Source organism: Panthera uncia (assembly GCF_023721935.1).
Source record: "Panthera uncia isolate 11264 chromosome C1 unlocalized genomic scaffold, Puncia_PCG_1.0 HiC_scaffold_3, whole genome shotgun sequence".
Taxonomy (NCBI): Eukaryota; Metazoa; Chordata; class Mammalia; order Carnivora; family Felidae; genus Panthera; species Panthera uncia.
The window spans coordinates 91519882-91535351 of NW_026057584.1; the positions used below are offsets into that span (position 1 = coordinate 91519882).

At 35.8% G+C, this 15470-nt stretch overlaps 1 protein-coding gene across 1 annotated transcript in view; it reads right to left on the reverse strand.

The window, feature by feature from the left end:
• The window catches only part of THSD7B (thrombospondin type 1 domain containing 7B), a 384726-nt gene that overhangs the window by 232028 nt on the left and 137228 nt on the right, over positions 1-15470 (reverse strand). The gene's annotated exons all lie outside the window — the stretch shown is intronic.

A 15470-nucleotide genomic window follows, 5' to 3' on the forward strand; every position in this document is an offset into this window, starting at 1 on the left:
GCTCTGAGCTATCAGCACAGAGCCCCACGTGAGGCTCTATCTCAGGAACTGTGAGATCATGACCTGAGCCAAAGTCAGACGCTTAAGCAACTGAGCCATCCAGGTGCCCCACAAATTTTCTCTTTTATCCCTTCTTTAGAAGTTTGATGTATTCATACTTTAATTTTATTTACAAGAACACTGAAGCAACTTCTTTTTTTAATTGATTTTCCTTTTAAAAATGTTTGCAACTTTAAACTAGCAGATTGGAATGTTAGTTTCATGGTACCCACCCCAGAGGCCATGTAACAGACTGTCTTCTACATAGAACCCCCAGAGGACTCAACAACACACCTCTTGTCTGTCATTCTGTTCCAATTATCATCACATCGCCAATCTGAGAAATGTTTGATGTTAATTCCCTTGTAACTCTAAGCTGTTCTTTTTCCCTTGAGATTGTGTATGGTTATCTTTCTGTAAAACACTCATATTTCTTGTTGAATGGGCTACATGCTCCCACCTGGCAAGAGAAAGGTTGCCTCCAAGGGGAGTGTGTTATATAGTATTACATCTCCAAATTCTTGGAATAGCAAAGTTCATGCAAAGGTGTGTGTAATGGTAGATTTCTTAAGTTTCTGTTCAAATGTTTTATTTTAATGAATAGCAGTACAAATTGAGAAATACAGTGCACAAGATCCTATTTTCTGAAGTTCAAAGATCATTTTTAACATAAGTACACATACACATACCCACCCATCATTCTTTATTAATATGTTTTAAGGTTCCCAATGTTATTTCAATGATAACTCAGTCCTTTAGTGCAATAAGCAGTCCTCAAACCTACTAACAACAAATTGCTATTTTAAGTATTAACAAATTACTAAAACAAGTTTTAAGTTTTCCTTTATCTCATATCTCAATGAAAATATAAGAGTATTGGACTAGAACCAGAAGCATGACCAAGGCCTAGTTCATATGTTAATTAATTAAGTAAAAAATGAATAAAATTAGTCATTATTTATTTTCCACCCCACCATTGAGAACTAGAGAAATACACCTTTTTAAAATGTGAATTAGCTGTTTTTACTCTCTTATATTCATCCTAATGCCAGAAAACCAAACCTAATTATTATCTTTCTATTCAGGAAAGGATACATTAAAAAAATATGTTTTGAGCATTTTAATAACTATGAGAAATTAGTTCTTGTTCTATTCACTGTTTGGTACCTTAGAACAGGTAATATCTAAGAATTAGGAGCATATATCATTTGTCTTTTTGGAGAACAGAGTAAATTTGGAGAAAAAGTGAGGAGAATTCCAATTTTTTAAAAAGTTTACAGGGGCACCTGGGTGGCTCAGTTGGTTAAGTGTCTGATTTTTTATTTCAGCTTAGGTCTTGATTTCACAGTTCCTGAGACTGAGCTCCACTTGGGGCTCTGCACTGACAGTGTGAAGCCTGCTTGGGGTTTTCTCTCTCCCTTTCTCTCTGCCTTGCCCTTACTCATGTTCTCTCTCTTTCTCCCTCTCTCTCTAGATAAATAAATAAACATTCAAAAATTAAAAATACATTTTAAAAAGTTTACATAAGACTTCTGGTTTTGGTTATAATGGAATAGCTTGACACACACCAATAATCCCACTGAGAACAAACAAAAAGCCAATTAAACACTCTATTTATCAATTGATCAATCAATCGTCTATCTATTACCATAGGAGAAGTGCTGAGTCAAATAGGAATCTTGAGGTTAAGTTTCCAGCAAGATAGAATCACAGAGACTTGACTACACTCTACAATCTCTCTGTCTTTAGAGTATTTGCCAATTCCTGATGTGAATCTGGGCTTAATTCAAGGAACCATAAACAAGAAACTCTATGAAACCTGTATTAATTTCCCAGGGCTGCTGTAACAAATTACTATAAACTTGTTGCTTAACACAACAGAAACTTTTCTCTCACGGATCTGAAGACCAGATGTCCAAAGTGAAGGTGTCAACAGGGCTTTGTTCTCTACAGAGGCTCCAGGGGGGAAATGGTCACTCGCTTCTTCCAGCTACTGGTAGCATTTGCCATTTCTTACCTTGTGGTCACATAACCCTTAATCTGCTTCTGTCTTTTTGCAAAACCTTTGCCTCTGTATTTTCTCCTCTGAGTGTCTTTCTTCATAAGGATAGTTGTGACGGCATTTAGGGCCCACCTGATATAATCCAGGATTATCTCCTCATCTCAAGATCTTTAAATTAGTCACACCTGAAAACACTTTTTTTTTCCCAAATGAAGTAACATTCACAGGTTCCAGGGATTTAATGCAGATATCTTTGGGGGAACCATTTTGCAGCCTACCACAAAACCCAAGGAAAACAATAAAAACAAAATCATCCATGAGCTCACTCAAAAAAACAGAATCCTTATAAGAAAATTATAATAAATTAGTTCCATAGAAATTTAAAATCTCTTTTCTTCAAAAGACAGTGTTACAGAAGTGAAACAAGTGAAACTGCACAATACACAGTAGGGAAAAGATCGTGGGAAACAAGCCATGTCCAAAATATATTGAGGATCAAGTACTCTTGGAGATCAGCAAAACAACAGACAGACCATCAGAAAAATGGGCAAAGTGTTTAGGAACTTCACAGAATAGGTGTACAAATGGCTGACAAGGATATGAAAGGGCTCAATCCCTTTATTCATGAGAGGAATGCAGATTAAACCACAAAGGAGATGCTGCTACTTTCCCACCTGAGTGCCTAAATGGAAAAAAGCAACAGCACCCGCATTGACGAGGGTAGGGAGCACCCAGGACTCTCTTCCACTGACACTAGGCTCCTCGCTGGCGCAGCCATTTTGGAGAAGTGCAGAGCCACTTGTACTAAAAGTGACTGCATGTGCATCATATGACAGAAGTCTGCCCTGAGTTTTAAATGCAAAAAAGACACACAGAGAAGTGACCATCAAATTACAATTAATAAATAAATCTGTTGTAGTCAAACAATGGACTGCTATTTTGTAATGAAAGAGAATGAACTAAATGGATATTTACCAATAATATTCAATATGAATGAATATTAGAAACATAATGTTAATAGAAAATAGGTTATTTCTACATAAATTCCAAAAAAAACAGGCAAAATTAGACTATGATAGTACAAGTCAAAATAATTACCTTGAAGAGTGTGTATCCATGGGATGGGACATAAGGAGAAATTTGGGGGACTTAGGAATGTGCTATTTCCTTATATGTATACTGGGTACATGTAAGATTACATTTTACAAATTCATTCAGGAAACATTATGATTTTACTGGTTTCTATGTGTATATTATGCTTTATAAAAATTTATTTTAAACATAAATAGGATAAAGCACCTGAGTGGCTCAGTCAGTTAGGCGTCCAACTTTGGCTCAGGTCATGACCTCAAGGTTCCTGAGTTCGAGCCCTGTGACGGACTCTGTACTAACAGCTCAGAGCCTGGAGCCTACCTCAGATTCTGTGTCTCCCTCTCTCTCTGCCCCTGAGCTGCTCGTACTCTGTCTCTCTGTTTCTCTCTCTCAAAAATAAATAAACATTAGGGGCGCCTGGGTGGCGCAGTCGGTTGAGCGTCCGACTTCAGCCAGGTCACGATCTCGCCGTCCGTGAGTTCGAGCCCCGCGTCAGGCTCTGGGCTGATGGCTCGGAGCCTGGAGCCTGTTTCCGATTCTGTGTCTCCCTCTCTCTCTGCCCCTCCCCCATTCATGCTCTGTCTCTCTCTGTCCCAAAAATAAATAAAAAACGTTGAAAAAAAATTTTTTTTTAAAAATAAATAAACATTAAAAATAATAAATAAACAGGATAAACTCATTTTAAAAATCGGTTCCTAATAAACCAAGAAATAAATAAAAATGTGAAGAGAAATCTAAAACAACTTGAACACTCAATTTAAAGCATTTACATACATTTTATGTATAAACATGCCACAATAAGGTAGACTTAGTGGAGATTTAAATTGAAACTAATGATTTAGTTCTCTTACTAATTGAACAAGCACTTATAAAGAGCTTCCATATCACACCCAAATTGGGGTGAGAATGACTATGGTATATAGGAATATACAAAAAGAAAAAGTCACTTCCATGCCCTTGAATAATTTTCAGCCATCACAGAAAAATATTATATATATATATAATTATATATATGTATATATTATATATATTATATATTATATTTGTATTATTTATATTATATCTATATCTATATATAAATATCTATAGATATAGATATTTATATATAGATATAGATATAGATATAGATATAGATATAGATATAGATATAAAATTTGAGTAGAGGAATTTGATGTCCTGGATTTGCACTATCTATTTGAAATTAACAGCCAGAAGAATGGATGACATTAGGTCCCCTCACTATTCCAATAGGGGGAGATCTTACACATATACATATGAAATATCTAAGGGAGAATGCAGTGGTACAGATGTAAGAATTTGAGTAAAGGGAAAATCATTAAAGACTGAAAGATATTCAAGTTTCCAATGCTCCTTGAAGAATGAAAAGGAATAATTATGTGAAGATTCTGCCATAGTCTAGTCAGAGTCTGAGACTATTTCTTCCCATATCTCAGCTGTGTCTCTCTAGAAATATTTGGCCACCAGCATTCCTTTCTCATTAATCATTCTAGCCACCTGATATCTGGAAAATATTTTATACTACCTTCATGCATTTCATTTTCTCCATGAAAATCAATTTCCACATAAAGTTCAAAAGTATAATGCAAGAGTATCATATTTGCATATTTCCCTTAGTTAAGCAGAAAATAAAGAACCATTTTTAAAAATCTGAGATTGAGAAATAAATTATCCTCACTTATCAAAAGCAAAGATACAATATGCTATGTTTATTCTCAACACTATTTTAGGATATTCATCACAAGATGATTTTTTTTTTTTATCTACTACATGGAATGAGTATTAGAATTAGCTTTCACTGTCTTTTCAAGATGATCACTGCTAAAAGCAAGTACATAAGACCCTTGGAGATCAACTAAAAGGAATAAGCTGATATGTCTGTATTTCAATGCACAACAAATGTAAATATATATATATGTATATGTGAAAAACATTTTGAAACCTCAAGTTAATAATGTTAACAAGTTAAGCCTTGTTGATTATTGAGACTAGAGGGAATGGGTGAATGAGGAAGGGGCTTTCAGAACGGGATGTTTTATTTTTGATGTTATATATACCCTTATTTTTTAAGTATTTATAATGTACATTAGCTTGTATATTGCATAGTCTTAAAAAGACTATGAATATCCTATTCTCTTTTAATATACTTTCTACAAAAGCAAGGAAAATGAAAATGAAAACCTGAAAAAAAAGCATTGTTCTTAAAACATATTCACTATTGCCAGTGAAGAGCTACACATAAAACTTTATATAATACAATTCACTTGCAGAATGGGACGGCATAACCATTATTTATCCAATTACACCATAGACCACACAGGACTACAGTGGTGAAGCTGTGTAACTCAGCTCTGCCCCCTATTAGGATGGTGAGGAACTCTAATGACATCCATTCTTTTGATTGTTAATTTCAAATACATAATGCAAATCCAGGAAATTCTTATACTCAAAGATCTTCCATGAAACCATGATGATATTCTCCCAAAGGTATCCTAAAACTCAAATAGTAAGAGTAAAAAATTAATAGTAAGATAATTTAAAATTTTAGTCTAGAAAACAAAAGAAAATCCCTTCCAAAGGATTTTTCATGTATAACTGCTCACTTACCAATATATTGTAGAGGAAAGGTTTAGTGCTGAGGGTACAACCATTTAAGGAGAATCTGCAGAAATCAGGAGTTAATTAGAAAACAAATTCCAATTTATACATATAGAACCCCTATCCCCAGCCTTCTTCTAAACACATCTTTAACACACAAAGAGTATGCATGCCAGGGAGGGGAAGGGGGGCATTATCTGGTCCTCACTCAGATGGTTGAAAATAGCAGCTAAAATCCCCAGTCCCTTTTTCTCAGAAGGTTAAGTGGTTGAAAGTAGTGGCAGAATTATTTTGAAAGTGCAGCTTCTAAGAGCTTGGAAAGAATGGCAGAGGAGATGTGAACCCTAGTTAAGCATTTTTCCATTTATTCTCAGTAAGCAGATTTTAGTTAAACATAACTCATTCCTCTCTAAGTGTCCTGGTCTACCTGTCCGAGGTTCAGTAATGATGTTACAGGTTACACCACTGAAAAGATTATAAAGGGAAAATGCCACTTCTCAAATTCTCCTTTTGCAAGTGGGGGAGAGAGGCAGGCAGTGGAGAGAGGAATCCCAGAAGGAAGAAAACAAATGAGGACAGGAGGAATTCACTCATCCTATTGATTTCTGAACCCATCACACCTCTCAAGAATTTCTGATAAATGACTACATAGATTCATTAGTATTTCCACTTTTCTTTTATCCCCTTTGGTAAAGAAATAATGAAAAGTAGGAACTAAATAATTGAAGAGCTGGCAAGCAGAAAGATGGAGTAGAAACAGAGGCATGAAGGATGTGCAGCTACTTCTTGGAAATAAAAACTGAACTAACACACACACTCTCTGTGGATGTGTGCACGTGCACACACACACACACACCATATATGTGTATACATGTGTGCATGAATATGTGTTACACAGGAAATGGCTCAGGTCATTTGATTGATACAGGATTCAAACGGCTATCAATGACCATGTAGACCCAGTCTTACTCTCACTGATATAATGGACATTTCTTACACTGAAGAGAATCACACATTTTCATCTTTCACAAACAATGTGTACTAAATGTTCTGAACAAATGCCGATGCCCTAAGGTTATGGAAGAGAATGTTGAGGTTGTTTCAGTGATATTCCCAAGCACCCCAAATCCAAGAACAAAGGTTTCTCTGCCCCTTGTGACTACAGAATTTTTGAATTGCCAACTGTAGTCTATATGTTCCCAGTTCATCTTTCCAAAACTTATGACTTACCTTGACATCTCCTACTCCCCATTTCATAATGTCCAAACTTCTCTCTCTACAGTCTAGTCTCTATTTCTTCTGCTGAATGCTTTTAATGAGCATACATTTGGATTAGTCTTTATTTCAACTTATTTTTCAGTTTTTACACAATTTCATATTGTTATGCATTATCCTCCCCAAATTCATGTGTTAAAACCTAATCCCTAATATGATGGTGTTTGAAGGTGGAATCTTTGGGAAATGACTAGGTCATGAGGGGGGAGACCCTCATGAATGGGATTATCACCCTTATAAAGAGACCCCAGAACTCTCTTGCCCCTTCTGCCATCTGAGAACACAGAGAGAAGTCAACTGTAAACCACGAAGCTGGCCTCTACCAGACCCTGAATCTGCTGGAGCTTTGATCTTGGACTTTCTAGCCTATCTATTGTCTATAGTATTCTGTTATAACTGTTTGAATGTACAAAGACACACACACTTTCATAAAAGTTATAAGAATAAAGCAAAATATTCCTGCATGCATTCAACAAGATTGCCTGAATGTTACATTTTACTCTATACTAAACTGGATTATTCCTCTCTCTCTCTCTCTCTCTCTCTCTCTCTCTGTCCTTCCCATCCCCTTCCTTCTTTCTCTCTTCTGGGTTTCATAAACAATGTATCTTAACATTAAAAATAATATCATCATATAATTTCCAAATCTTTTTAAGATTTTGCTAATTACACCAATGATGCAAATCCTAAATCATGCCATATTTTGCATGCAGTTGTTTTAACTTTTTCTCCTTTAATCTGAAAGAGTCCTTCAGTCTATGTCACAACTAACATTTTTGAAGGCATTTTGCATAATTCCCCTAATTTGTGTTTGTCCAAAATTTCTTCCAGGTTATATTAGATATTTCCTCATGACCAGAGTCAAGGTATGTACCTTTGGCAGGCCAGGATATCACAAAAGTGATACTGAGTTCTCCTTAGGATAAAGGAGGCACATGCTGTCTATTAGCCTCATTACTGCTGATATTTGATTGTGGAAAGTGACACCCCCTCATTCTTTTCATCTGTAAAGTTACCATTTTACTCTCTGTTTTTAAAACATATCTTGTGTGGGGGTGCCTGGGTGGCTCAGTTGGTTAAGCATCCAACTCTTGATTTCAGCTCAGGTCATGATCTCAGGTCATGAGATCATGAGATAGAGCTCTGCATAGGGCTCCTTGCTGAGTGTGAACCCTGCTCACAATTCTCTCTGTCTCTCTCTCTCTCTCTCAAAATAAATAAACTTAAAAAAATATCCTGTGGGCATATGTTTTTCAATTATGCAAATATGTTCTTCATGAGACTTTCTTTTCACCCACAGTTTCAACATCCCTTGATGATTCTTGCCTGACTCAATAATTATTATGATGGTTGTAAATAGCTATTGCCTAATTTTATCTTTCATTGTTTATTCATTACTTCTAGCTTTCTTCTGCAAGAAAGAGCTTTCCCTTCTCCCCTTTACTCATTCATTCATCCATTCATTTTTATCAAAGCAGACTTTATACTTTATCCAACATATTTTAAACTTAAACATAACTTACTTGAACTTCCAATTGTCCAAGACTTGGCTAGTAGAAACCCTTTCAAAGTGGCTCCTGCACTCTTTTGCTATATCCTTACTACTCATTGAGTGTGTTCTTACTTTTTGGCACAAGATGTTCCAGTCTCATCCTTGTCCTTAATCCAGTCCTGAAATCAGCTTTTTCCAAGGTGACCAGGGCCATTTTAGTGGAGAATGACATTTAGAAACCAAGATCTAGGCTCTAGGAGTATTTATTGTTGCTGAAATATCACTGCTTTTGGACCCTTTCAGGAAAAAGGTGGAAAATAGATGTTTACTGACACATACATACAAGTATATATCTACATATATATGTACATTTATTTATATTCAGTGTTTGGCTTTTTCCAGTATTTTTTAATTTTTTTAATGTTTACTTATTTTTGAGAGAGAGAGAGACAGAAACAGAGAGAAGGAACACAAGCAGGGGAGGAGCAGAGAGAGAGGGAGACACAGAATCCGAAGCAGGCTGCAGGCTCTGAGCTGTCACACGGAGCCCGATGCAGGGATCAAACTCACAGTGAGATCATGACCTGAGCTGAAGTCGGGTGCTTAATGAACTGAGTCACCCAGGTGCCCTAAGCTTTTTCCAATTCTTAAATGAACCTTTATTTGGCAGAGTCTTAGATTTACAGAAAAGTTGTGAATATAGTACAGAGAGTTCCCATATATTCCAAATTCTATTTCTAGTATTGACATCTTACACTGCTATGGTACATTCATCCACAATTTAATGAGCCAATGTTGAGACCTTACTGTTAAGTAAATTCCACACTTTTTCCAGATTTCCTTATTTTTTATGTAATGACTTTCCCTGATCCAGGATCCCATCCAAGGTACCACATTACATTTAGTTACTACATATCCTTAAGTTCATGTTGGCTGTGACAAGTTTCTGAGATGGTCCCTGTTTTTGATCAACTAGACAGTTTTGGAAGTGCTCCTCAGGTAGGTTAACAGAATATTTTTCACTGAGGTTGGATGACACTTTTCTCATGGTTAGACAGAGGTTATGGGCTCCAGAGAAGACAAAATATAATTCTAATTACCTCATATCAAAAGTATATACCATCAAGAATCACATTTTTTTTTGCTCAAATTGCAGTAGCTTTGGCCACTGTGAGCCCTTTTAGGTACCTTTGTACCCCTTTGACATACATATGTCTTTGTGTGTGTGTTTGTAAACAAGGCTGTTCAGCACTTGCTCATTTTCCGGCACTGCAAGACACTCAGGTTCATTATCCTCCAGGCTTTTTTTTTTTAGTTTATTTACTTATTTTGAGACAGAGAGAGAAAGAGAAAGGGAGAGAGAAAGAGAATGTACACACAAGTTGGGGAGGGGCAAAGAGAGATGGAGAGAGAGAGAATCCCAAGCAGACTCAGCGCTGTCAACACAGAGCCCGATGCAGGGTTCGATCTCATGAACCGTGAGATCATGACCTGAGCTAAAATCAAGAGTCAGATGCTTAACCAGCTGAGCCAACCAGTAGCACCTATCCCCCAGTCATGTCTTATCATTCATCATTTCTCTAAGGAGCACTGGTGCCTTTTATTAGAGAAAGATATTAGAAATTAAGGCCTGGGTACTAGGTGTGCTCAATGACCTTGCTTCTAGGACCTCTCAGCCGACAGAACTAGGAAATACATGTGTATCTAGTAACCCATGAAGATACATACATCTATAAATATTTCTATACATATCCAACCAGGTATACATTAAACAAAACATGAGTTCATACTGATGTGTCCAAGTCTATCCCGTTACCACATCGATCATTCTAGCCTCCTCCCTTTCCACTCCAATAGCTCCCACCATCCACCATCTATTTACATAATCATTCAGTTCTGGTATACATGTAGCGTAGTTTCAGAACTGTTAATCCCCTCGATGTGGAAAACAATCTCAGTACTGGCAGTTGCTTATGCATAGTTCTTTTTGCCTAGAGTCTTACACTTTCCAGTCATTTGCAAAGTTACTTAAGTCTGTGCCTTTTCTGCCCACACCCTTCAGTAGTCATTTCACACATGTCAATACTGTTAGATTATTTTGTCACCGTCTGCATTCCATCCTAGGATCCTAAATAATTAAAAATAATTGTCCCTAAGGATTTTAGCAAAATTTTCTCTTTATCTGTGGTTTTCTGCAGTTTCAATAAGAAATGCTTAGGTGTTTTTGTTGTTGGCTGTTTGGGGTATTTATTCTTGAGCATCCTAAACAGCTCCATTTTTTCTTTCTTCTGTTTTTGCTAATTACATGCATGTTATAGCTTTTGAAATTGTCCCACAGTTCTTGAATGTTCTGTTTTGTCTTTTTCATTCTTTTTTTCTCTTTTCATTTCATTTTGGGTATTTTCTATTGACCTATCTTCAAGCTAACTGATTCTTTCTTCACTGTGTCTGGCTTATTAATGGATCCATCAAAGGCTCATTCTTCATTTCTGTTGCAGGGATTTTTATTTATTTCAAATACTTCCTTTTGACTCCTTCTTATATTACCCATCTGTTCTTAATGTTGTTACTTTTTCTCCTAGAGCCCTTAACATTTTAATCATTATTATGTTAAATTCTCTGTATGATAATTCCAACATCTGTGTCACATCTGGGTCTGTTTCTAATAATTACTTTGCCTTTTCAGAGTATGTTTTCTCTTGTTTTTTGGTACTCCTTGTAGGTTTTGTTGAAAGTTTGACATACCATACCAGGTAAAAAGAATTGAGGCAAACAGAATTTCATTACGTCGATTTACATTAATCTGATGAGGATTTAAGCTGTGTTTAATTTTGGTGATAAGTATAAATATGAAAGACTTCAAATTCTTCTACTGTCATTGTTTTTGTCTTCACTCTTGACTCTGGGCTTCCATGTATATTACTCCTTGGAGACAGCCTGTGTTTTGCTGCTCTTTGAGCTATAATCTACTGTTATTATAATGGAGCCCTTTGGTGTGGTGGTAAGGTCCAGGGGAAGAGGGATATTCTATAATCTTATAATTAAATCTCAGTCTTTTAGTGGTCTTATGTCTTAGGGCTGTGACTTTCACAGTGTTTCTATAATGTTATACCTTCCCCCCCCCCCCCGGCCCCTATTTTCTTCCCTGGCTGCAGCATTCCTAATCTATCTACTCTTCTGACATAACTCTATCCTCGCTTAGCTGAGAGTGGCTGGAGTAAGGAGGACTTCCTTTCCCCAAGCTGGGATAAAGTTTTAGGCTTGAGTTCTGGTAAAGTCTTTTTTCAGGGAGAGTAGATCTTGATGATAGAGGAGACTTAGCATATTTCACAATTGCCTCCCCCTGCCACTGCCAAGAGGGGATCTTTCTGTCATTTTCACCATGACAACCTGATAGGGTTCCTGAAGGGAAGCCCATCAAAGAGTGGTCCCGTTCCCGAAGACTGTAGCCCCTTAAGTTGCTCATTGTCAAACTATCCCACATTCTACCTCTATCCGTTTGACAAAATTGCTATTTATGTGTTCTTTTTATTTATGGTTCCAGCAGTTTCTACTCAATGCACACAAATCTCAGGTGCTGTATTCCCGTAGATGCACCTGTCTCTCCAGATGTTAGGATGCCACTTTATTCTGAGGCTTTGGTTCTATGAAGGGTCCAAGAAAATTAATTTTTAGTTTTCCAGCTTTCCCTTAGTTGTAAATATGTAAGTGAAGACTTTCAAGCTCTTTATATGTTGGAATTCTTTATCTCTATCTATCTATCTATCTATCTATGTAATCATCTATCACATACTGAAGGCCATGATTTCATACTGATATCACCGATTTTAAACCAAAATGACAGTGTCCATTTCATGATTTCTCCTTTCCAGATCTGAAATTCACTGCTTCAACAGTGTAAAACCTGGCTTATAGAATAATGAATAACAAGTTGTTTCAGGATTGCTAACCCATGCTTCTGCAAAGAACACTTTTTATGAGACAATTAGAGGTCTGTATTTCTTTCAAATGTTTTGGTTTGTTTTTCTGTCTTTTTTAAAAATATAATTTATTGTGAAATAAGTTTCCATACAACACCCAGTGCTCATCCCAACAAATGCCCTCCTTAATGCCCATCACCCACTGTCTTTTGATGGAAAGTGTATGACTTAAATGTTCTGTTTACAAGTTACTTGAGTTAGTTCTCTTCCCTCACCTCACTTTACTGTGACTGTATGTATTCATTTTAAATACAGTTAATTTATTTCTATTTGATTTTGCTTTAACTCCACCTCCTCCTTATCATTACAGGCTTTATTTATTTTCTATTATTTTTTAATTTATTTTTGAATATATGAAACATTAACATAGTTCTAAAAATAAGGTCTGTAAAAATGGTATATTCACAAAAGGGTCACTTTTTACCACCACCATTCCCAATTCCTTCTGTCTTTTCCACTCAATTCCCACTTACATGGCAGAGGTAATTAACCTTAATCTCTGGATTTTCTTTTGTGTTTCTTAATGTCTCTTACACAAAAGGTAGGATAGTATAGTAACATTTTCATGGTTTGTATATTTAATTTAACAATACATCCTGGAAATGGGCCTATGTCACTTCAATGTGTGAATGTATCATAGTTTATTCAATACTTTCCACCCAACACCTCTCCTATAGATGGACATTTAGATACCAATGATTCATAATCACAATGGCACAATAAGTAGCCTTGCTTCTGAATCTTTTTGTACTGTGGGAGGTTGCATTTTCTGGGTAAATATGTAAGTGGGAAGGCCAAATCAAAGTATAAAAGTGTATATAATTTCGGGGTGCCTGGATGGCTCAGTTGGTTGGGCGACCAACTTCGGTTCGGGTAATGATCTCACAGTTTGTGGGTTCGAGCCCCGTGTGGGGCTCTGCTCTGACAGCTCAGAACCTGGAGCCTGTTTCGGATTCTGTGTCTCCTTCTCTCTCTGCTCCTCCCCCACTCATGCTCTGTCTCTCTTTCCTTCAAAAATAAACATTAAAAAAATTTTTTTAAGTGTATATAATTTCAATAGATATTTCCAAATTCTACTTCGTATCGGTCAACTTCAATATTTATTCCAATGAGCAATATGTAGGGATGCCTGTCTCCCCCATTTCACTGACAAAGTGTTGTTAGAATTTCTTAACATATGCTAATCTCATAGATGAGAAATCATATCTCAGTATAGTTTTCACTCGTGCCACCATGAGTAAAGGTGAACAAATTTTATATGCCCAAAGGTCATTTTTCTATCTATATATTTTTTGTGAATTGTCTGTTCATGCTTCTTCAAAAATTTATACTGATTTTCTTACCTTTTACCTTCATTTTTTAAAAAGAATTCTTTATATAGTAGTTTATGTAGAACTTTAAAGCTATGATATGCAAAATAAGTAATGACAAGGAAGAAATAATTAATCAGAAGGGATTTTATAAGGAGGACACTTGTTGTGATGAGCACCAGCTGTTGTATGGAAGTGTTGAATCACTATATTGTACACCTGAAACTAATGTTACACTGTATGATAACTGTAATTTAAATAAAAACTTAAAAAAAAACACACACACAAGAAACTACTTGACAAATGTCTATGCAAATAAATATGAAAATCCAAATGAAATGGAAAATTTCTAGAGAAATACAGTTTATCAATATTGACCTCATTAAAAATAGAAATCTTAAACGGATCAATTTTCCTAGAATAAACAGAGAAAGTAATCATTGAACCACACCATGCCAGGCCTATAAGGTTTCACAGGGGAATTATTTCAGCCATCAAAGACCAAGTTGCCCTACAAATTGTTACAGAATATAGCATTGATAACTAAACCTACTAAAGCCTAGTTAAATTAGTACAGAATATAAAACATGTTTAAATGTTAATGCAGATATTTTGAATAAAATATTACTGAACAAAATCCAATACCATATCAAGAAAATAATACATGGTGGCCAAGTGGGACTTATCCAAGGACAGCAAGGTTGGTTCAATATTAGGAATCCACTTAGGCAATGCATCATTTAACAAAATTATACATGCATTCCTATTTTTAAAAAAAATATATGTAAGAAAATAGGAATTGATGGATACACTCTTAAAATATGTTTGCCTTAGTCCTAAAGCTAGCATCTTTCTTAATGGAGTGATCTAAAGACGTAGGCAAGATTTCTCCTTGTCCAAACCACTATTCATCAATAATGTAACACTCAATGTATTTAGATAAGAGAAATTGATTATTTGGATAAAAATGAATAAAAAGAAGTAAAGCAATATTTTTTGTGGGGATTATATTATTGTGTACTTGGAAAACCCTAAAGAATCAATGGTAAAATTAACTCAAAGGATAAAAGGATTCAATAAAGTAGCAAGCTATAAAATTAGCATAAATCAATAGTCTTCAATTGCACATATAATATTTAATTAGAAGATACAAAGTGAGAAAATGCAATTTACTATAGCAACAAAAGGATGAAATATTTAAGAATAATTTTAATAAGAAATGTACAAAACTTCTACAAGGAAAATATCAAAACACTAATGACAGACACAAAGGACTACCTGAGCATAGGCTCTTTGCTGGAAGAATCAACATTATAAAAATAGAAGTTCTCCTTCAGTTAATTCATAAAATTAATGTAACCCAAATAAAAATACTCACATACTTTTTTCTCTCCATGCAGCATTGCCTCTCCAGGCTGTCTGCTCAAATCAGAGATTTTTAAGTCTCTTTCCAGAAGAGAAAGCTCGGAAGTCAAGTGCATTTTTTCAGTATTTTCATACATGAAGTGATTTTTTTTTTCCTTCTTATGGTGGGTTGAAGTCAGTTTTAGGTCTGCTGCTAGCTCTCTGGTCCCCTCTTTCCTAGAGAGCACCCCTTTCCCCCCACCCCTTAGCCCAGCTTATATTTCCTAACCTCAGGGAGTGCTAGAGACACCTCACCGAAT